The following is a 24,373-nucleotide window of genomic DNA, read 5'->3' as shown; positions in this document are numbered from 1 at the left end:
GGGTAAATCTGCTCCAGTAGCACAGCTGAAGTTGTCCCAAGTCAAGGAAAACAGGGAGCAGGCATTACAGGAAGAAGGGATTATCTTCTTCTTAAAAACAGTGTGCTACAGAACACAATAGTTGTGTGATTTCTGAAGCAGGTTCCTGTTATTGAATTTCCATAGCTTGTACAGCTCCAAGGGCTGTGGGTAATGCTGCGCTCACACCCATATTTTCCTAAAACTTCAGCCTGAAAAGCTTCATCATTTCCTTGAAAATGAGTGGGTAAGAAAAATTAGCCCCCACTGTGAGTATCAGGTTTTGGGCAGCAGGCAATGTTTGCCTCAGCCTTGCCTGGGTAATGGTAACCAGAGACCCAGGGGGAAAAAGGGAGCTTGAAACTGCTAATCCACTTATACTCTCACCTACCCAGACCAAGATTGTGATTAATCACTTAGACTCGGCATTTCATTTGTATTTAACAGCACACGTTCTCTCTCCAGCCTACACACAGGCACACAGCAGACTGCTGGTAGCAGTGGAAGTGCAAAAAGTAAAATGACATTGGAAAAACCAACCAAGCAGAAGAAACACACCAGAAAAATAACAAATGAATATATTTGTGAGAGTTTAATAACTAAAATGCAGGAGCTTAACTTTACAACAGCACAAGCCTGAAGCTAAATGGTTTATTTGGTATTTATAGATTTTTTTTTTTTTTGCAAAACAAGTTTCTATGAAACCATAGCAACTATGCTTAAAGTGAAGATTTGGAATGATGATGCAATCATTCATGAGCGAAAAAACCAAGATAATCTCTGGTCTGGGTTGGTGGAATGTTAGATTAATGCTAGATAGAGAGAAATACTTTAAAAATGTTTTAGGTAATTTAATAACCCTGAACACTGTGAAAGGTAGACATTTAAAACAATTCCCCTCCCCCCCAGAAAATTACATCCTTGATTTTTAAACAATCTGTCTGCTAACTTTCTGGTGGGGATGTTATGTGCATAAACATCCAAGTTCATTACTCTTCTCTTACAAGACAAGATACATAAACAGATTTCACTGAGACGCCACCACAGTCAATTTCCAACAGAATCACATGTTTCAGCAAAAATATGCATTTTTCTGAAATATCTTTCTATTGCATTCCCTTCTCCAAATGCATTTCAGAGAAGTCAGTTCAGGAAAGTGGAATCAGTTACAACTTACCTTCACGGTTGAGTAGATGACATCTGATTTTTCAGGGAAAGCAGCATGCTCCGGTTGGGTACTGTAACAGTTGTAGACTCAAGCCAGCAGGTAATTTTTGGTGATTTCAAACCCTTTAAAACAAATTTAAATGCCGGGATGACAAATAAGGTACTTGGTGAAAACCTATCTGAAGCTTGATGCTCTTTCAGAGAGTTTTGTAACTGTCTCAGCTGAACAAGCTCCCTGCTCCTTTCTTTGGCCAACTGCCAAATTTTCTAATTTAAAGCAACTGTGAGCTTGCTGTAAAACTCTTGCTGGAAGGAGCTGGTTGTGTACCATGGAGCAAGGAAGAAGCCTGTGCTCCAGACTGATGTGGTGTGACAGAGTCCTAACAGCACTGGGGGCACAGCCTCCCCGAGGTAATGTTATATCATCTTTGGAAAGCATCACAGGCTAAGCTGTCTCCTTCTTGGGAAAAGCACAGGGAAGAGGAAAAAATCATGCTGCTTTTGGCATGTAGTCCCCTCAGCATGGGATTTGGGAGGAGCAGCATCTGCTTCAAAATGCAGGAAGAAGTGACAGCCTCAAATATATAAAGAGCTCAGAGCTCCCAAAGGAACCTGGTCCCCAGATTGGCTGCAAGTCACCAGTCCTTGGTTTTAAGACTTTGGGCACAGGTCCAGGGGCTTCCTCCAGGGCTTCCTCTGCCAGTGTAAGGCAGGATGCTCCTGTCACAGGGTGGCTGGGACACCCAAGCTGAGGGTCATGGCTGAGCACAACCACAAACTTCTTAATTTTGTAGAGTTTCAAACTTGGGGTTTTGGATAGCTGCAAAATACACTTCAGGTAATGTTCCTATCTTCTGAGACACTGTCAAGCACTGAATAATAGAGGTATGGTTTCCAAAGGTATCCACTTACTGGGCATGGCTCTGTTCAGCTTTGCTCAAATTAAGATAGTGAAGCATGCAAAGTGTTGTTCACATAGGGGAGTTGCCTATGCCCATGTCAAATTCCTCCTTTTTGCAAGGAATTTATTTCAATCAGTTATGGTTGACATACATGATGTGCATTTATAAACTTCTGGAAAAGGTCCCCTTTTGAAAATAGGAGTTTTTTTCTGCAGAGTAGCTAAAAGCAAGCAAGCAAACAAATAGGCAAATGATAAAATATTGTGATTTGGGAAATTTCAGTCTCTGAACTTCCCCATGGATACCATAACAAACTTTTGCTTAAGAAATGAGGGTCCTGAAAAGCCTGCCTTAGGCTGTGCCCCAGATCTTCCAGCACTCTTGGAAATATACCCAACTGACCTGCCAATGCTAAGGTGACATGAGGCTTATTGTGGCTGTTAGTAAGTGACTTTGGTTTTGTCAGCCGTATTTTTTTTGTCAAACTAATGAAAGTGAAGATGGAACCATTAGACTGAAATTTTCAAAGGTGTTTTTTGCCCCTAAAATAGGAAATGAATCTTCTGTGAAAAAGGAAGTCAATGCTGGAATGCCATTTGTGACATGGTTAAGAAAGATTTTGTTTGTTTGAATGTTCTAATTTCCATGGCACTGAAATATTAAGTATTTAATATTTTAAACTGACAATTAAAAAGCAGAGGCCTGTGCATTCAAAAATGTTGATAAAATACTGCCCAATTCTGGGATAAAGGGTTTAAGGAAAACCAAACCCTGTTTTCTTTTTCTTTCTTCAAATGGAATTTCATTCCAGTGCTAAATGGTAATAACCAGGATATAGAAAACTTTGTTACAAAATCATATGGTACTGTGAAAACTTCAATATATGATTTTACAAGTCTCAATTTTTCCCTGGAGTATTTCTATCAGAATATTTTTATTCTGCTCTATGGATCTGCTGGTGAACTTAGTTACCAGTGAGCAACAGTGAAAGTAGAAATAACATCCTATTATGTCACTCCAAGGTGCCTGGTCTGTATCTTAATTTTTACAGAGTGATCAGGCATTAAGCATATCTTTTTAGGTAGTGGCACCTCTGGAAACTTGCCCCTGCATCCTTGTGGGAATTAAACAGAAGTTTTAAAGATTACCCAATGATTATTGTCCTCATTCCCTCAATTGATCTCCTTCTGATTCTGTTTACAGAAGCATGAAATGGTGCTTCCTCTTCCTGTTGAGTCTTTCTGGGAGAAGCAAGGGATGCTGCCCATCACATTGGGAAAAAACCCCACATTTTAAAACAGTCTGTGGAGAAGACTGGCAGGAGTCGTGAACTTGGCCTTTGCCACTGTTTCAAACCTAGCTCTGGGCTGGGAATCTTCCTCACTGCCATTTACTTACTTGCCTCATAAGAATGTGACTAAGGTTAAATAGTCATCGGTGAGGTAGTAAATAAGATTAATCACATTAATTTTAGAGCAGCAATAATTAAAACCAAATATTTCTTCTGAGCTGTTATTGTTTTATGCCCAGTAAGACTACCTGAATAGTTTTCTATTGTCCACAACACCAAGTTAAAGAACCAGCTGGAAGTTCCACTCCTATGTTTTAGGGAAGGAGACTTTAGGGGGAAGATGCAGTTAAAGGTTTGTCAGAAGGACAGGGATCTGAGGTCCAACATAGCAAAAGTCTTAAAAGGGAGAAATTGAATCCATTTCATTTGCTTACCAGACTTTCCAGACTGCAGGCGGGAGACAAGGGTTAAAGTGAAGGAGAAATTGTAAAGTGCTCTGCAAGCCTTGGAGTATTAAGTGATCAACAGTAAACATAGATTTGATTCTTTTTGGAAGAAAAATTTCATTTGTATAGGGCTGTTCACTGGTGGCTGTGACAGGCTCATTTTTAATCCCTCTAAAGTTACAATTCTAGGCAATTATTTCACATTTTAGCCCTTTACCAGAACACTGATTTTCTTGCTTTTGGCATTGTCTAGACACAGCTGGGGTAGAATTGAGCTGCCTGCTGCACCAGCTGAACCAGGAACTGTAACTTGGTATTTATGTCCTCACAGGTACAAGAGAACAGCTAATAGAGGGGTTAGGAAAAAAAGGAGTCATTCTCAGGGAAATTTCAAAGGGAAAGAAAATGCCTCTTGGCTCACCTGTGAGTGCAAGTCTTCATATGCTCCTGTGTGTGGACATTTGTTCATAACAGATTGTTGCATATTGAAAGCAAAAGACATGAATGTTTGTAAGAGTTTCATGAGATTCCATGTGCTCTAAGGAATATAGTTGTCACACTCTTGACAAATTGTTGTCCTTAATCCTCTCATGTGGCAAGCAGCTGATGCTTTTTCTGGGTTACATCTTTAAGTCCCTTCTCTGAGCAAAATGTTTTAAGACCCAGCAGGTTTTAATAAATATAAAAGATGTTTCCAGCACAAGTATCTGAACCAACAATCAAAAAAAAATCCTTCATCTGCCATGAGCCACTATGAAGTTGTTTTGTTGGCAGGAAGGAATTATGATTTTGTGGCATTAAGAAGAGAAGTATCCTTTGATGCTGGTATTTGGGATTTTCCTGTGCTATGGTTGAATGCATTTACATCCACAGGGAACTCAGTTTAACTGCCAAGCTGTGGGTATAAAGGCTCAGGATTCATCTTGCCCCAATACTGAGAGAATGAGCAGGTATAAATGGTAGGGTGCACTCTAGGAGGTTACAAAGCTGCTAAAACCCAGAAGCCTAATTGTCCTCTCCTACAGGAGACTGACTTCATCCAGGTAAACAAAAATATGTCGTTGTCCAGTGGCCCTAAATGAGAAGAATCAGTTGTTACATAGAAATAAGATGTCCAAACACATGGAAGTTTGTGCTTAGTTTGATGGGTGAGCACTGGGAGATTTTGTTGTTGTTTGTTTCTTTCAGTTCAGTGTGAGGTTTTTTGATCATTAGCTCCTGGCATTTACAGCTCAATGGAAGAGGAAGGGATGGGAGAGCTGCTTTTGAGGGGTACTGCTTTCATGATGAGTCCTGATACATTTTAAGGGGTGCTGCTTTTAGATTGATGAGAAGCTCCCTACGGCCTGGCAATGTGCCTTTGCAGCTCAGAAATCAGTGTGACCAGCAAGTCAAGGGAGGTGATTTCCTCTCTTGCTCTGCTCTGCTCTTGTGAGACCCCACCTGGAGCTCTGTGTCCAGCTCTGGGGCCCACAACATACAAAGGAGATGGACCTGCTGGAGTGAAGCCAGAGGAGGGCTACAAAGCTGATCAGAAGGATGGAGCATCTCTGCTATGAAGAGAGAGTTGAGGTTGTTCAACTTGTACAACAGGACAGTCCAGGGAGACCTTATAGCACCTTCCAGTACCTAAAGGGGCTTACAAGAGAGGTGGGGGGAGGGATTTTCTACAAGATATGTAGTGATAAGACAAGGGAGAATTGATTTAAACTGACAGAGAGTAGGTTTACATACAATATTAGGAAGAAATTCTTTACTGGAAGGGTGTTGAGGCACTGGCTCAGGTTGTCCAAAGAAGCTGTGGATGGCCCACCCATGAAAGTGTTCAAGGTCAGGCTGGATGGGGTTTTGAGCAACCTGGTCTAGTGGGTGGCATCCCTGCCCATGGCTGGGGATTTGAATTTGATGAGCTTTAAGGTCCCTTCCAAGCCAGACCACTCTATGATTCTATGATTCCCAGTTGGTGCCTCCATCTGGAGATGCCTATCCAGTGAATGGCTGATGGGGATGGATCCATGGGAACAGTTCACATCCAGATGACTGTGCAGGTGCTGGGGCTGCACACCTCAGGGAGGCAGCTATGTACTAATGGACTGACTACACATGCATTTTTTACCTATATGAGATGCAAAGTGCAATTCCAACAGGGCCTGTAATTTTTTAAAAAAGTATAATTTATTCTAAGTCTAAATTTGCTAGAAAACACAGTCCAAATCTCATTTACCCAGTGAGATTACCTACCTGAAGGTACCTCTGCTCTGCACCTCTATTCAATCATTAGTCACCAATGTAAAGCTAGCATGCTGGGTTTAAATCTTATCTGCTTGGAACAGCTTGGAACAACTCTGGTATACTCACTGTTTTGAAGTCAAATGTTGTTTGCAGCAAGCAGTACAGCACATTAAATTTCTCATCCTCCAGTGAGTCAGATCACCCCAGTGTTAGGGCTTGGAGTCTTAATGGGGCAGAGCATTGCAGCTCCATTGCCTCCACTACGCATTTGCAATTAAAACTGTAGTTAGAGTTTCACTTCACGTGCCTACACCTCCACATGATGAGGGTTTTTCCACCCCACCTCCCTTCCCCTTTGCCTTCCACCACACTTTTCCAGCAGGAGTCTTAAATACCAGAGCCCAGACTTGCTAAGGGGTTTTAACACCTCAGTCCATCACTGAAGCCCAGTGAGATTTATAAGGCTCCTGAAATAAATGGGGGCTATTTTAAGCTGACAATACCTGCAAAAAGCAATGCTTTGTATAGATCTTGTAGTTCATTTTTTGTCCATTAGTCTGTTTTCCCAATACAGAGAGAGTGGTTATTGTATGAAAGGCAGATCAAAATATTTCTTCTCCCAAAGCTGGACATCTGTATTTATCAAAAAAGTGTCAGGGTAATATCACTGGGCAAAGGTCCTTCCTCAAAGTTACAACAAGGTCTCTTCCTCCATGTTACTTGAGTGGGAGTTAAGATCTCACATGGGCTAAGGTGAAGCTTCCTCACAAGATGAGGGATGTTTCACTAAACACCCAGGCTTTTATTTCTCCCAAATCCCCACAAACTGTTCAGGATGGAAATAGAAATAAAATACACATCTGTCAGTGGCAGTTCATGTGCCTTTCAAAACAATATTATTGTCTTTATCTCACATGTGGTTGTACAGATGTACCCTCCAGAGCCACCACAGCTTCCTCTGCATGAGGTCTCCACTTATCACTCTCCTTTATTTTGGTAAATAAAGAGGAAATAAGCTGCCAGTTTATCTTCTACTCATGTTAGCTAGATGGAATGAAAACATGCTTGGTATTCAAGATAGTGCAGCAATAATGGCTTCTATTTATTTCTCTCCTGCCAAGTGCAGTAGAGCAGCAACTAAAGATAAGCCTGAAAGTAACAGAAACCCATTAAAAATTAGCACACATACTGATTTGGGAGGATTTGGCAACCACGTAATTCCTCTGATCTTTCTGAACAGTTTTCTCTTCCTAGGAGCACTGAGTTTGTCCAGGTGAGAAGGCAGGTTCTGCTGGTCCTGTGGTGCCAGCAGACAGGCACCTCTGCCATTCCAGGGGTTCTCATCCATGCTCTGCTGACATCAGTGGAGTTTTCACAGCCCTGCAGGGCAGGAATCCCTCAGCACTGCCCAGCAAAACATTAAATCTTAGGCTTTAATTCAGTTATTGCAATACAGGCCTGTTGGCATTGGAGACCACAACGAGAGACCATGACAGCACTGTGCTCCTTCCGCTTGGCTGTGGCCATTGCCCGTGGTAGAGGTCATGTTTCTACAAGCCTCTCATTTAAAACCCTGACAAAGAAGAAAGCTGTAACCATACACAAAAGTTAACAGCATTTCTCTGCTTGCACACATCAGTCTTAATTTACTTTATATGTTGACGCAAATCTATTCATCGTTACAAATGCAAACTATTTACTTTTGCTCTCTTCTATTTCAACAGGATAGACCAGGAAAGGACTTCTATCCTGTTTCTTATCCACAGTGCTGTGCATGGTGGTCTTCAAGTCATAAAGAAAACATTACCATCTTGAGCTACTTTCTAGTTTCCTTATTTTGTTTGTTCTAAGAGAAAGTTATCTGATTCATTTTGCTTGGGTTATCTGCAAACAGTCCGCAGTGTGCTCGCTGAGTGCTTTGACCTTTTCATATTCTGGAGCTGATTGGTTTGGCCATCCATCTTCTTCACTTGTTGAAACCCTTACTTAGCAGAGAAAAGCCAACAGCCAAGTCTATGTGAAAAATGTGGTGCAAAAGGAATCAGTTAAGAACAGGGCATATTTCATTGTATTTCCCATAGACACTGAAGATTATGTAAAATTTGAAAAGTTGCCTGAGGTGCCTGGGCTTCACAATTGCTGACAAATTATGATGATATTACAATGTTTTGATAAATCTTTTTTTGGAAAATAATAATTTTATGTGATCCCATCACCCCTGTACAAAGCAGTTTAATATTCCTGTTTCTCACAGTGATCTAACTTCTACTGTTGGTCTCTCCAGTTTCTTTCTAAGTAGCTTGCCAATTCCTTTAATTTAACACAAATAAAACAAAACTCCATCTTTTCCTTGTCTAATCCCCCTCCAAACCTATATTTTTCCCCCAGGAATATGAATGGGTAAAAAAGATAAGCAAGCTGATATAGAGTTGGGAATTTAATCACAGCCACTAGGCAAGGTTCTCTGGAGTATGCCCACTCTGCTGTGCCATGTACATGTTCAGATTTGCCACATTTCCAGCTCCGAACTCCTAAACAAAACCAGGGGTCAGTGCTATGTTTATTTTAACACTAACATTGCTAGTGCTAGGAAGGGGTACCAAAGCAGCCCTAGAAGCACAAATGGGAACAAAGATATACCCTTTCCAAACAAGGACACCAAGCACAGGGCTAAAGAGCAAATAAAGCTTCCATTCTCTCAGTGACCCTTGAATCCAAAACTTCCCTACTGCAGTGTGACACAGAGGGGTAGAGGATGTCCTTTGGGCATAGCCTGATGGTCAGGCACTCTCCTGAGCAGTAAGAGATCTAAACTTAAACTCTCTCATCCTCGGGGTAGTGCTTAACCTGCATATAAACTCCCCTGGACAAATGCTATCTAAAAAAGGGGACAAGTCCATGGATGTGAAGGGATTCATCTACTCTAATAATGTTTTACAAGGAGAGAGTCCTTCAAAAGTAAAGGAGGTGCAGAGAACATCACAAACCTTTCAAAAATGGGGTTTATGAAAGTGTTTCAAACTCTATTGGCCTTGAGCATATGTGAAAACACTCACTGTAAAAGACATTTAAACACCAAAAAAGTAAATTTTAAAGTGTACACTCAAAACAATTTATGCTGAAATATTGGCAGTCCTGTACAGACAGAAAAACAGCTTTTGGATGAGTCTCAGCACAGTTACCCAGTCTCAAAACTCATGATTATGTTCTAGCAGTTAGTTACTACAGAAAAAAAGAATTGGATAAGAAAAGGATGTATATCTCCAAGAAGGACAGGAACTGTACTGAATTAATGAAATGTATAACCAAGAAGACAAAAGCATTTTAAAAAATACACATTTACTTTATCTGCTGAGAGTGGTTTGTATGAATGGCAAAACTGAAAAAGTCTCCTACCTGAAGAGGGGCACCTTTTCTACATAATACAGAAAATGTCCTGCCTTCCAACCCACCCAGTGTGTCCCTTGATCCATGACTCTCCCAGGCAGAAAGGGCAGCTGCCAAGTGCAGCTCAGGGCTCATGCCATGAGACAGACTTTAGAACTATCTTCAGAACCCAGCAAATATCAGCCTTGCACACGAGGCACCATATGGTTCTCCCTGACTGCACATACAGCTGGCTTGGGTTTGAAGAAAGCATTATCTGACACCCTCCTGCAAATGATTTGAGGGTTACTCCAGGATAAAATGGCAACTGCTCAAGAAAGCCAAACACTACATATGGATACACATATATATTAGTGTCTGCTCTTCCGTCTCTGGCTAGCTGATAGACCGTCCTTCCTGCTGCTAAACTGTCATCTGAGGGTGGCATTTCTTTTTTAAATGCTCTTTAATTTAATGGCAAGAGGATTATTTTAATTTTTAATTGACACCATCCCCCAAAGCTAAGACAAAACTAATGCAGAAAGGTTGAATCTTCATTAATTACAGATGGCCCCACTGTACAGCAGTGGAGCAGGGTGCAGCCTGTACTACCAGCAGATACTTAACTGGAAGGATTTAGCATTAAAAAAAAAATCATTTATGCTCAGCCTCTTTGGAAGGTCTGGAAAGATCCATGCCATTAAATTTCAGTTCATAAAACTTTCTTGTCCACAGATACCTTTCCAAGTGAGTAGACTGCTGGCTCTGTGCATTTCCTGACCTACACAAGTTCTCTGGCACTGGTGGTTACAAAATATAGCTGGTAACTTTCCATAATGAAACTTTTTATTCAGAACAAACAAATCACTGCTGTCACAATTAGCTTGACTACTTAGCCCTGCTGAGGTAGCAAAACAGCAGTGACTAGAATGAGCAATTTATCTTAAAAAGCTGGAACCTTTATTTTTGGTTAGCAGAAACATCTGTCTTTTATGCATTCAGAGATGTACCAGGAAGACCAGAAATTTAAGTTAGCAACTCCAACAGGCACAGCTGAAGGTTTTTAATGCTTGTCCTAAATCCTCAAGGTGTGCTGCCATGGTGGAGACTTACTGCTAACCTTCATGCAACTGAGTATTGTTACTATCAGAAGACTGGGGATCAGGTCATGGTGGCCCATGCACGTATGGTTTTCAAATACACAGGCATTGGGGAAACAACCATCACAGGGTGCAATCCAAAGACAAACTGACCTCATCTGACAGTTCCCTGCTGCCAAAACAGGCTGTCTGCCCCTCAGCACCCTGTCCTGCTGAGCTGTGTGCTCCCACTGCTGGTCCCCTCACTTGCTGAACACCTCGCTGGGCAGTCAGAAAATTAACTTGGCACTCCCAACATGAAGTTAGATCTTTCATCTGCCTAATTAAAAAGCTGAAAGCATCACTGGAGAGCTCAGAATGCATCGAAGGTGGTGAAAAGGGCTGTGACAGAGCAGCAATGGAAGGACTCCCTGCAGGAGGATGCTGTAAGGGGGTGCCCACCCATGTCAGGCAGCAGGTTAGACCTGGGTGGCTGAATATGTTGCCACCCACTGGCATTACCACCCTCTTCTCTGCAGGCTGCCCAGCCCAGAGCAAATGATAGTGGCCTGTGCTGGGTTGTACTGCTGCTGTTGCAGTTCATATTTCAGTCCAGTTCAGGTCCAGTTTTCAGGAATGTGGCAGGGGGCAGCAATACTGCGACCACTTGCTGAGACAGAGAGTGCACAAACGTTCCTGGGTAGTGGGGTTTGATTTGGGTTTTCAGGATATATTTCATTGAATTAAAGAAACAGAGACCAGAATCTACTAGCCTTTGTTCTAGGTTTTTACTGGAGTACCTCAAGCAGAAGATACTTCAACCTTACAGCCACATCCCACGGTTCTGTGGCTCAGCATCCCTCTCTGTGGGAGAGATGGAGGTAAAGCATTGTGGAGATGGAGAGAAGGTGCTGAAGCAGCAGTGGGGAGCAGCCCAAAACTGGCTGGGGGGGTGATGTGGTTTCAGCCAGGCCAAGGGAACAACAGTCCATAGGTGTGGTCAAATGGTGTTTATGGAAAAAGGAGTGGGAAGGGAGGAGAGGAGAGCTAACACTTTCCTTGCTGCTGCCAGGAACAAGGGCCTCTGCAGCTTCACTGCCCAGGGATGGGACACTGTCAGAGACTGGGTCCTCCCCACTCTGTCCTTACCCAGCCCCCCAGCCCAGCCTTCACTGCTTGGGAATGAAGGTACAAACATAATATGAAGAGCAGCAAGGAATTTGGAAAATCATGGAACGCAGCAGAAATTGGAGTAGTAACAAGCCCAGAAAGCTGCAAAGACCATCACAGCCATGCCCTGTTCCCATCTAAGACTGGGGGCTGTTTAACTAACTCACCCCAGCAAAGAGAAGAACATGCAGCATTAGATGAAAAAACTTGTCTATGTTTGGATATGGAATTCAAAAGGAAAAATCCAGTCTTATGTAGCCTTTTTTTTTACCCTTGTGTGTCTATGTTTCCTAACCCATTGCTAATTCAGACCATCTATAGTGAATAAACAGATCAGTATTCTGGAATGTGGTTTTAATTACAGTCTTGTTTCTTTCTAATGATGAAAAATGAGGATATCCTTTCTGTGTCCCAGGTGACCTGTTTTCTATAGGGCTTCTATTTTAAAAGTTTCCAAATATCGTTCTTTTCTTGTTCCAAAATGTCCCCATTCTCCACCCCTTATATTTTCTGGTCAGCATTTTAACTCCACAGCAACTAATTGTGCTGTGAATATATTATCCTCACAGATATGAGAGAAACCTCTAATTTCTGCTGTGCTGTTTTCCAAAGTTTCTTGAAGTTTCCTAAGTGACTCCAGCCAAACAACCCAGGAGTATTAGCGCTGCAAAGCAAAAGCATTACATCATTAGGAATTGCTAAGAAATCATGGACTTGATCTCTTTTTGCACTAATGTGTCTTTGTGCCTCTTTGTGGCATTTCAAAGGGCTCATTAAGGACTGCTCTGCTAGCACAGAAGTACCTGAGTGGACTCACACAGAACAGGCTCATCTCTGAGAGACGAAATTACTTTGGTTCCCAAATGGCCATGAATGCAGAGAGAACAGCCGTGGCTTTAATGATCATTCTTTGATACCCTCTCTGCCGCTAAAAGCCTATGCTTTGAGTGGCAATGGAACACCTGCAAACTGGAACAACTTTTATAGGGTATTTTTGCTATTTTTAGCAGACATTTTAAACAGCAACCCCCACCTGGACAGGATGTTACCCTGCCCATGTCCAGCTGCTGGTGAAGCCAGCAGGGAGAATCCCACCAGCATCAGGGGCATATGAGCTGGGAGGGAGGGAGAAGAGCTCCCACTGTGCACAGGTGTGCATTTCCCTGGACTTGCTCAGCCATCCAGAGCCAGCACCACTGCAAGTGGCACCTGGCAGGACTTTCCCAAAGCCAGAAGCCATCATGCTGAGGGACAGGCTACTTCCATCCCCAGGTCCCCTCCTGATGACAGTGTTGAATGCAAGCAGAAATAGTAACTTTTAAATGGTTTGAGGTATCAAATGGGATTGAACAGCTCTTGAAAGAAAGAGGTAAATTTTTCCCCATAACTTCTTGGTTAAAATTAGAATTTTTTTCCTCTCCAACATAACACAAGGCCTCAGTGCACCAAGGAACTCTATACATATTCCATAGAAAGGGAGCATGGCTTGACCTTTCTGCTTGTAAACCATCATAAAGAGATAATGCTTTTTGATCACTTCTCTCTATTTTCCGCATAGGCTAAAAAACTTCTCTTTCCATCTCTGTGCTAGAATTTGTATGTGTGTATGATTTTACCCACAAACAAGGAATCTGCTATTTTCAAACATCCTAATTTGACACTTTTCAGTATGGGGTTAAAAAGTCTAGATAATGGTTTTGCAGCTCATGGATTGTTTTGATTTAGCTGCCAAATGGGAGAAAAATTTGGCTAAGCTGCTTTCAAATACTTCATTTGCTTTTCTCTCTCTTTTTTTTTTTTAAGCAAAAACAACATGAAAAATGGAGGAGAATGGAAAAGCTGCTTTGAGTTGGAAAGAAATATTAATTTTTTGAATACTGTTATTAAAAGGCAATGAAACAAACAAAAAAAAAGTAACTGTCATGATGCGTAGGAGACAACTCTTTCCTCTGCTTCAGAATATCTGAATCCATTCCTCCCTCCAGGAAAATATCCTGATGTTCAGCTGTGAGAATATTCTTGGGTGGATCCTCTAAGTCGTGCTGACATAAGTTCAGCTTTACAGACTAGGTAAAGAGAAGATTATTTTATCATTGAGAGGGTGAGGACATTCCCCAGTGATGGGGGAGGCTCCAAATCCCAGTCTCTCTCCCCATGATTCAAAGCACAATCTCAGCATGAGTTCACAAATTCACATCTGCTGATTCAAAATTATTTTATTTCAAGTGTAAGTCATTTGTTCTCCTTCCCCTCCTCAAAGAAAAGGCATAGGAAATAGAATAGTCCACTGAGCTGTATTGCAGAAAATCTGTCTGAGCTTATTTGCTACTTTTAAACTTTTAGGAACCCAGGAAAAAAGGGTGACATAAAAGCAACATTTACTATTATCACAGTTGGATTCCATGGTGAGAAATGATCGAATCACTGCTCCCAAGTCACTCATTGAGGAGAACGTCTGCTGCTGAGCCACGGGGGAAAGACCCTGTGGAGCAGATGTGTTGCACCAGGGAAGGGAAGATCTGGGCTGCTGTGCTCAGGGCAGGGGAGTGCAGAGATGTGAAGATGTGGGGGATGCGGGGATGTGAGGATTTATTAGCCTCCTTCCTGACGTGGAAAATCCTCACAGCTCCACAGACACATCTGCCCTGTGTGCCTGAGTTGGAGTCTGGTTCCCTCTGCAGCCTCAGTGCCCACAACAGCCACCCAACCAACTTTTCCTGGGAAGGAATGAAACCCAAGCCCATTAGACAACAAAGCAAAACAAACAAAGAAACAAGTCGCAGCTCGTGCGTTGCCCCAGGTGAGATGGGTTTGGGAACATGCCTGTGCTCCGTCCTTGGGGAAGCGGCGTTTCCCGAGCAAGCAGCGGGCACAGCCCCGGCCCGCCCCTGTCCCTGTCCCTGTCCCTGTCCCTGTCCCTGTCCCTGTCCCTGTCCCTGTCCGGGGCTGGAGGGGCTCTGCGCTCCTCTGCGCTCCGCTCACCGCCCAGACACAAAGACCTCTTTACGAGGGGTTGAAATGTGAAGTCCTCCCGCATTCCCAAGCAGGGTGAGCAAGGCAAATCGCACGGACCAGTTTTTCTCTAAGTCACAGGACCTTCCACGGCCGGAGGCGAGAGGCGCCTAGCCCCGGAGAGCCCAAGGATCTCTCGTTTTCTGCCTCTTATTGCCCTCTGGTGGCACTTGTGAAAATGCCATCACGGCTGTTTGTCCCCGGGACCGCCCTTCAGTCCCCATTGCTTCTGTCCTCTGTGCTCTTCTTTCACAGTTCGCCTCCAGTGTGATTCACTGCGTTGCCAGCTTGAGCAGCCTCAGACTGGTGATGCTAAACCATAATTGCTTGGTTACCGAGCTCTTCTAAAAGCTCCTCCTCCGTCAGTAGGGATTTTGGTACTGATGTTTCACCCACCTAACCTACTCAGGGTGGACACTTCTGCAAAGACACATGTCAGAATGTGTCCTTCTTGGTTTAACACACCCTTTAGGACACTCTTTGAGCAGCATATCCCAGTGGCCAGGCTTCAATGTCCCCCCAATATTCCAATTACATATTTCTGTCCAATAAAGGTTTGGGTTTTTTTTTCTGAAGCCAGGACAATAGTGAACTGTTTTTTCCAGGACATCTGTGAGAGTGGATGAAGCTGATCTCCCTAAAACAAGCTTAGCATTACAGTTTCTTGGAGTAAATTTTGTGCATCTGGAAGGACCAAGACTCAGAGTCAGCTCCTCCAAAAAAAGAGGTAAGCATGTTTTATTAGGGGTATAACTTAGAGGTAAGCATCTTTTATTAGCATCTTTTATTACAGCTTAGAGATCTTTCATATAAAATAATAGACCCTCCTCACCTACAGTTCGTCTAATTTTAGAAAACTTCCAGATTTTTGCCAAACTTGACTGAATATGGGAAATATCCCTCCACAACCAGGCTGCCCACACAGCTGGTATGGAGGTTTGCTGTGGGAGGGAAGGATGCAGGGTGTCAGGGTGAGGCTGCAGACCCACCGTGTGGGACAGAGATGGCTGGCTGTGAAAGTGGAGACCTAGAGCCTCTCAGTCCCATAGCCCACCTCCATGGCACACAGGGTATGAGCTCTTCTGCCTCCTGGTACAAAAAGTATCTTGGCTGTCAAATATTTATCTCACCAGTTGTCCCCTGAGGCCATGTCTTGGCCAGCTGAACTCTGAGTGCAGTGTTGCCTTTGCTCCCTCAGCACATGATATTGGCCCTGCTGGAGAGGGTGCAGAGCTTCCAGTAAGATATTTTAATGAGATTTTGTCTCTACAGCAGAGGCAAGTTCAGTGCTAACTGTACTAAAGGTCACAAAAAGCAGTGACCCAAGTAAACCGGTTGGCATGGGGTCCTTTCCTTTCTGCAGCTGGCAGCCAGTCTACCTTGGTGCACTCACACTCTCTTCTGCTTTCATGGCTGAGTAGCAGACAGACCTGGTCTGTAAATAACACAAGATAAAAGATGATTTAAAAGACAAAAAAGGACGATTTACACCTGGGTTTCTAGTCTGAACCATTGAACCCAGCTGTTCCTACTCTTAGAGAAGCACTTTTACAGAGGTTTAAAAAGAATTGTTGCAGCCTCTGAATGAGAGTTCAGAGCTAACAACAAACACAAACCAACCTGAAAGAAAAGCAGAGCTCAGATCTGAGCCCTGCTTTATGCCAGGACAGAAGCAAGATGAGCAAAGCTGAGCTGGCATTTCAGAGTTTCCTGCTGTTGGCAATATCTTCTACACTTACAGGCCTTAGGGACTGCCTCAGGTCAGAGTGAGAAAAGCACATTAATGTGCCCTTCTGATGGGAAGCCTTCAGCCCCTGGGGCTGTGTGAAGGAGAAAGAAAGGACCAGGGAGCTCACAAATGCCTGCAAGGATCAAGAGGCATCTGCTGGGCTGGGAGATGGAAGCAAGTCAAAGTTGCAGAGGAAGGAAAAGAGACATCTTAAAAGGGATTTCATTTAGCAGTAGAGCTAAACCCAGGCCCTGAATCCTCTGATGCAGTAAGAAACATGAAAGTACATCCATCCATAGTCCTTAATATTGCAAACTGATCTGGTAAATTAATTCCTCATTATGGAAATGAGTATGAAAACAGAATGAGCTTTGACTAATAGAAAAAGATATAGAAGAGGTCTTAGCAACATTGCTGTGGCTGAAGGATGGTTCTGAGCACACCCTTGGATGCTCAGGCCCTGGCTGGCCACATCACAGTGCCTTGAATGCAGGTAAAAGGACAAGAACTTTATCTTTTGGGCACCTGCCTGGGGATTTGATTGTGGTTTTATCTAATGAACCATAGGGCAGATTTGAAGTGTGGAACTGGGAAATGTTATACAGCATCATCTAGAAGATGCCTTTTTTTAAAAAAGAAAACCAGAGTCTTTGGTTGTTTTGTTTTGGTTTTTTTTCCAAAACCCTTACACTCAAAGGAATACATTCTTCTCTCATTTTGTTAGCATTTCCTTTTTTTTTATTTTTTTGAGATCTGAGATGCTAATCTCATGTGTTATTTTCAATAGCAGCTCCATGGCACACCTCTGTCCTGCTGCTGAAGCTAAGATGTAATTTGGCTTGTTGTTTCACTCCAAGAATAGTCCTAATGTTTCACATTTATTTTTAAATATTTCACTTGGAGCTTTTAAATGTTTCACTATTTATTTTTGGATATATAGTTATCAGAATCCAGTACCTGTTCAATCACTTGCCAGCATCTGAAAAATCTCCTGAGTGGGATCAAATATACATTTTACTTCAGCAATATCAAGCTCCCAGAACTCTGTTGCAGTTTCTTCTTACAAAAAATTGAATTAGTAACATTATACAGAAAACTCAATAACCAACTTATTTTTGGGAGTAGAATTTCAGATTGCCATTAAAGCTAATTACTGAAAAAAACCCTGCAATTTGACCTAAAGATACATAATTTAAAAAAAAAAATCAAATCTCTAAATGCAGAACGAGAATGTTATCTGCCTTTTGGGATGAAAGCAGTAAGATGGAAGAAGCAATATGGCTATCAGTTTACTGCCCATTTGCAATAACTGAAATGCCATTTTTAAACTGCAAAATGCTAGTGCTGTGGAGCTGGGCAAAACTTTCCTCACACTATAAATGGGGTGAATTAGGTGCTGCTGAGGTTATTTCCATATAGACCTCACTCATGGGCAGGCACAGGGAGTGGGGACTCAAAAGCTTGGGGAGGGAAGCTGGGATTGGGCTGCAGAGGAAGAAGACAGGGAACAGATGCAGAATAAACTTGTTTTCACTGGTGTGCAGGATTAAAGCAGCCATTTGCAGGCTGGGGAGTTGGGTGCTGATGTGCCCATCCCAGTACCCAAATACTTAAAGGTCATTAATCTATTTTTTCCTCAGAATATCTCCTGTGGGAGCATAGTGCTGCTATCCTTATTTTACAAATGAGCAACAGAGGGAAGAAGTTTCACCTGCAGAGTCCATCTGCTCCCCATCACTCCCCCCATGGCCACTTCAGAGCTGGTCTGCTGCAGAAAGGCTGGTGTGGTGTCCTACTGTCCCTGGGGAGAGAGCAGGGAAGTGAGGGGGGCTGAGCACAAGACCTGATGGGCACAGCAGTCATCTAACAGCCTGGAGCATCCAGAAAACAGTTTGGGACAGTAGGACTTCAGTTCTTAGGGCTGAGCCACCCTGCACTGCTAGGATCACCAAGTGGGTGACATGAGTCTCACAGCTCTCGGCCTGAACTGTGATTATGTTCAGATTTATACTAGTTTCTTCCTTTCTTTGTTGTGGTCTGTTGATAGGGTTTCCTGAAGCTCCACAATAGTGGAACTATTGTCTGATATTTGTCTGATACAGCACTGAAAAATGTAGCATTTCTGGGCACACAATTATTTTAGCATTTAGCTTAAAATAGTGATGGAATTAATTAGCACGCATAAAAGCCATTCTGTTAAAATGTATAAAAAAGTACATTCCAAACACATCATTTATAGATCCTTGAAGGATTTTTTATTAATATAGTGAAAGCAGTGTTCCAATACCTTTAATTTTTGCAACTGACAGGCTATTTTTTGTTCGAAATAAGTAAATCAAAACTAGAGCAGTGTTGTGCAGAGGTGAAAGCTCAGGTTTTACAGCAACAGCCTGAGGTGTGTGGCAGACACCCTGCATCTGCAGAGCTAAACACAGCTCAGAGCTGCAGAAAATTTAAGGATGTTGTTTTTATTTTGAATCACTCTTTTGTTTAGCCTTTGAAGTGAATGTTACTCCAGAAAAAGGCAGGTATTTATCAAAACAGGTGTCTGATTTTCAGCAGTAGATGTGCAGACCTGTGCTGGGCATTTCATTTTTGTATCAATGGTTTATAGTAACTGCTTTGGTAGGACATGCCTGGAATATATGATGAAACCATTTGCAGACCCAATTTAAAAGTGTTTTGCGTCATTCTTTTGTCTCTCTTACTCATCTGGTCATTTGGAAAGCTTTCATTTGCACATTTACAAGTAGTTTAAGTTTTTTTTCCTTGTCTATGATCTCCCTAAACTAGATCTGATTATTGCTACTTACATTTGATTTAGGCTATGATTACAGCAAGAGCACTTCCAAACATGCAAAATTCATGAATTCAGCTATTCCCAACCCCAAATGATAAAATGTTAAATACAATATATGTGAGAGTCTTCATTTCCTTCTAGCTTTTGAATCTTTCAGATGAAATCAGCCCATATTTTCAAGCTTTTCTTTATAGCTGAGAGTGTTAAAGGCTTTCTATCCCCCAGCCCAATTTGTTCTCAGTTTTTCAAGCACAAATGCACACAGTAAAGAATAGGCCAGTCAAAAAGTTGCTAAAAATCTTTGCGAACAGTCTGCAATCTCCAAGTAGTGCAGGAAAATAACACTATAAAAACTGTTACTAAATAACAGCAGATTAGAAGCTGTGTAAAAATATTCACATCCCAAAGCCAAACACACTAAACTCACTGTTTGGGCAGAGAAATTTTTGGCACCGTTACTGAAAAGCAGCTTTGCTACACCAAAAAAAGAAAGACAGAAAAAGGAAACTAATTTCCCTATTGGATTCTTTCCTGCTTGTTGGAAAATTATATGAGGATGTTCTTTGCAGGTGTTACAGCTAAAGCTTTGGTAAATTAAACAAACTGTTGGGTAAAGCAAATTCATCCTGCAAAACAGGAACTGCAGTGGTTTCTGTTTCTGTCTCACAAACCCAAAATGGGAGCACAAAAAATATTGTCTCAGAAACCCAAAATGGGAGTACAATGTGTTCTCACATGAAAGCGTGGAAATGCTGCATCCCTCTGAAGGATGTGAGTGCAGTGTTAGGCTGGAGTATGGCACAAGGATGGGAGACACACACACACATGAAATACCCCAATTTATTTTTTTGCTGCTCCAAGCTGGCTTTTAATTCAAACATAATTTATGAGGACTGAGGATAAGCTTTAAAACTGACAGGCTGTTGAATCCTGAGACATTTCCACCCACTCTGTTTCCACTGCATAAATCAAAGCCTGCCTTTGTTCGGCAGCAGTATTGTAGCAATGTCTATGAGTTCAGAGCAGTGATTGAGTTATCTTTGAGGTAGCTGCCCTGCAAAAAAATAAAGAGTAAAATCCTCTGGAGTGGGAAGTTCATGTGCCATGTGCCTAGCTCAACAGGCACCATGCAGAGCTGTGGGCATGGCTGAAGCCCCCATTATACCAAAACAAAACTGGTCCATCTGCAGCTCGAGCTAGGGAAGGATCAGGCAACAAACAGCACATTCATCTGCAAGTTATAGTGGCTATACACAATCTGTAGATAAAGAAGTCTACAGAAAAAAAGTGGGTATCTATGTACAGCACAGAATAGCACTAAAATGAGGGCTCTGCAAAACATTAAGCAAGACTGTTGGCTTGTAACTGGCTGGTTGAACAGCTGGCCCTTCTCAGGGAGCATTGCAGCAGCTTCATGGTTTTGTGGGGCAGGCAAAGGATCAGCCATGCATCTATGATGGGGGGCTCTTCCTTCTTCCTGAACAGGAGAAACTGCCTGGGGAAAATACAAGCATATTTGAGAGAGAAAAAGGGACAAGTGATAAGGAAAGTCAGCATTGCTGGAGGCCAAGGGCTGGGCTTTGTGCTGCAAGGGGGTCATCACAGGGAGAGTGGCTGTCTGCACTGCAAGGGATGCAGCAGCTCTGCAGGGCCCCTCCTGCCACTCTGGAGATGGAGGTTTATCTGGGGATAAACCAGATTTCTGAGGGAGGGCAAGTAATCCAATAACTGTAAGATGAATTACATGATGAACTACGACAGTTATTATGTTTGTAGTATATGTACTTCCATTATAGCTAAATTAATTGAGGTAGCTCTATGATATGAGCAGGGGTCTCAGGAATTAACCTAATCATTCAGATGTGACCTCTCTCTCTAATGCTCAGAAATTAGCAATACATCATTTGTTCTTCTAAGATCTGTGGTATCTTAATCTCTGTCAGTGCTTACAAAAGCAATTGTAATTGTGCAAAATAAGCAAAAGGGATGGATAACACTATTCAGACCAGAACTGTGGTGGCATCACTTGACTCTCAACAGATTTTCATTTAAAGAGCTGAAAGGCTTTTCTCTTCTTTCTTTTCTCCTTTCTATAACTCATCACCTCCTCAGACCTGCCAGCACAACGGTCTGTGTGAGCTAGTTCTCAAAATGGCATGCATTAGAAAAGCTCATGGTGGATTCTTGGGGTGTCCTGCACAGGGCCAGGAGCTAGACTTGATCCTGGTGGGTCCCTTCTTACTCAGCAGATTCTATGATGCTATGATTCTAGTGCTAAAAGTCATCCACTCACACGCTCTTGCTGGGAGATCTGAGGATGATAAATCACCCTGCAGCTGGCCTTGTCTCCAGCCTGGGCACAGTCCCTTGCCTTTGGGAGCCCCAGGCACTCCTCAGCTGCTCTGCATGGTGCAGGGCTCAGCACAGGTCCCTCAGCAGCAGCAGTGCTGGGACCAGCCCGTGTCTCTGGGAGGGCAGGTGCCTCATGCAGGCATAGCTGTGTGCCTGCCAGGTGGCTGGGTGTGGGTGGGTAGCAAACCCATGTTGGTCTGGTCTGGGGACATTTTCTGGTGATAGCAGGGTGCACAGGGAAGATCAGGAGTTCTAGAATCATGACAACACACCAAATGGCATTCCCTCTCTGGGGGAGCCAGAGCAGTCAAACCCAGAGATTTCACAAAGAGTCTGCTCACTAGCAGGGCTCTTGGAGCAGCTCTCTTGGCAAGCCAGACTGGTGCATGAGTGGTGTTCAGCTGTCTCGGGAGAGTGTGTGGAGGGAAGAGTCACTACAGGATGAGCCTCAGGTGTAAGGGCATTGATGAGTGTGTGTTTGTGTGTGTGCATACAGCTGGAGGTGAGCACCACCCATTCTCCAGCACAGCTCAGTGAAAGGACTCAATGGGGGACACTTGCCAGTACAAACCTCTTCATGGTCGTGTTGGTCTGATGTGCTGCCAGGGCTGATGCAAAAAGGAGAGGCTAAAATATTGAGGATCCTGAGGAATGCTACTGTCCTGTCCAGGAATGGAGATGCACCCATCCTATGGCAGCAAACCAAAAGAAATCTGCTTTTCTGTGCACTGGAATTTTCCTGACCTAGGGATCTCAGTTTGGTTTTATAACCAGGCAGATATCAGTAACCTACATCTCACTAAAGGATTTATCTTCTCTTTTGAAAGGTCCTCTATATTTTTATCCAGGGGCTGAAGTAGGCAGAATGAAAACATTGAAAACAGCAAGAGGGAGAAAAAGCAATTCTGGAAAAGTATTACAAAACTTTTCCTCAGTGCAAGCCTGCTTTTTACCCCTGCCCTTTTGCTTCTGCACCCAGTTGCCTGACTCTGTCTCTCTTCAGTGTATTTCAGAAAGAAAAGCTGTCACAATATTTCCTCTCCAAGTGCCACGGTGTGTTCGATTTCAGTTCCTGACAGGTGTATGAAATACCAGCTCCATCTAATGCACGCAAACACGGAAGCTTTAAAATGGCTCGATGAGCCACAGGCCCACTTTGCCGTGCTGTGTCACTGGGGACAGGTGTCTTTTCAAAGGGTAACTTTTACAAAGAGAGACTGATCCTGGTGGTTGCATACGTAAAAATGTTTTCAGCAGCCAGGCAGGGAATGCTGCCTGAAACCTGCCTCTGCAGGGCAGGGGAAGGGGATGAAGCTCCCCCTCAAAAATGGTGTCAAATCACTGATATTTTAGCTGGACTTTATTACCAAATGCTGTAATCCCTTTCTTGGAGGGAAAGTCAAATTTTCCCTCCATGGCTTTGATCTCAGCTGCTTTTCTGGAGTGTTGGCTGGGAAACGTGAACAAAGGTGGGAGAAGAAGCTGTCCCTGAAATGGGAAGCTGGAGCAATCTGGTTTTCTCCCAGCTGTGTGCTCTGCAGTCCTATAGTGCGTTTCCTGCTTTCTATGTATCCATCAAATCTTTTTACTCTTGCATGAAAAGTAATGTTACAAAGAATGTTTCCTTTTGGGTAACATGAACCCACAGAATTTTGGCTGTTCTGCTGGCAATGGTAGTATGTCGATCTGCTGGTATCACAATTTAACCATCTTGACCCATTTAATTTTCTGCTTCAACATTTTCTGTGGCTATTGCACTTGAGGATTTGTCTAAATAAAAAATTATATTTAAAGGCTGAAATGATTACTGAAATGTCTGTAATTCTACCTGATGCATCATTCCTGCCACAGAGGAGCTGTGGCAGAGGTGTCAAAAATGTTGATGGTCACCACTGAGACGGACCCAACTCCCACCGCAGGATGGGGATCTTTGTCCTTGGTTTCAGCAAAGCCCATCTGGCCTGATGCTCTTCTGTTTTCAGCATGCAGTGCACTACCAAAATACACATAGGGCCTTTTCCTGACACTGATTTGTTCTGCAGTGACTGAAGGCGCTGTAACACAAGGGCAGCCAGCGGGGCAGGGCGGGATGGGGCTCTCTGTCCACCAGGAGATGGCAGTGCGTATACTGAATTTGGGGCTTTTCCCCCTTTATTTCTCTTTTACAATCTCCCTGAAAGAAAATGGGTCTTTTGAGGACAACAGAGCTGTAACACTTTCATTTATGTTTTTTTTTTTTTTTTTTGATTGCTTACATTTATATCCTTCCTACACCTCCTTCTGCAGCACAATGCCCCCCACCCCCCACCCCTGCCACTCACCTTCCCAGTGCCAGCGGCTCAGCCCTTCAGACGAGCACAGAGCAGTGTCACAGGAGCTGAACACCAATACTGGAGGATGAAAAAGAAGAGGGGGTGACCCGTTTTGGAGCTGGCAGGCAGTGTATGCACAGGCTGCTGCACCCAGTGCACAGCCTTGATCCCAGTGGTTTTCTGCTCATGCTTTCTTTAAAGAAAAATACACCCTTGTGGCAAAATCGAATTGACATTTAGCTTCTAGATTTCATCTCTGACGTTCTCAGCTGGCCAGAGGATGGCAGGAAACACAGCTCCTTGCCTGTGTCAAGCCTATGTGCCTTTGGGCCATATAACTCACAGCACTCAAGTCTCCTGCTAAGGACTCTGACATTTTCTGCTGCAATATCTTCCATCAGAGGGCTTCCAAAAAGGGTACATTAACATATGAAGTCTCATAGATTTTGGGAGGACAGAATGAGACAATAGCTCAAAAAGGGACAATTTTCTGCACC

General features: G+C 43.1%; 1 protein-coding gene across 1 annotated transcript in view; it reads right to left on the bottom strand.

Moving 5' to 3' along the window:
- C1QTNF7 (C1q and TNF related 7) overlaps positions 1 to 1,632 on the bottom strand; it is a 50,818-nt gene extending 49,186 nt beyond the window's left edge. Inside the window, exon 1 of the mRNA XM_085059842.1 lies at positions 1,196 to 1,632. The gene's annotated coding sequence lies outside the window, so the exon portion shown is untranslated. The remainder of the gene's footprint in view (positions 1 to 1,195) is intronic.
- Positions 1,633 to 24,373: the final 22,741 nt, after the last annotated feature.

The sequence above is a fragment of the Lichenostomus cassidix genome, chromosome 4 (genome assembly GCF_008360975.1).
Source record: "Lichenostomus cassidix isolate B80296 chromosome 4, HeHo_3.0, whole genome shotgun sequence".
NCBI lineage: Eukaryota > Metazoa > Chordata > Aves > Passeriformes > Meliphagidae > Lichenostomus > Lichenostomus cassidix.
This window is presented reverse-complemented; position numbering and strand designations above follow the sequence as displayed.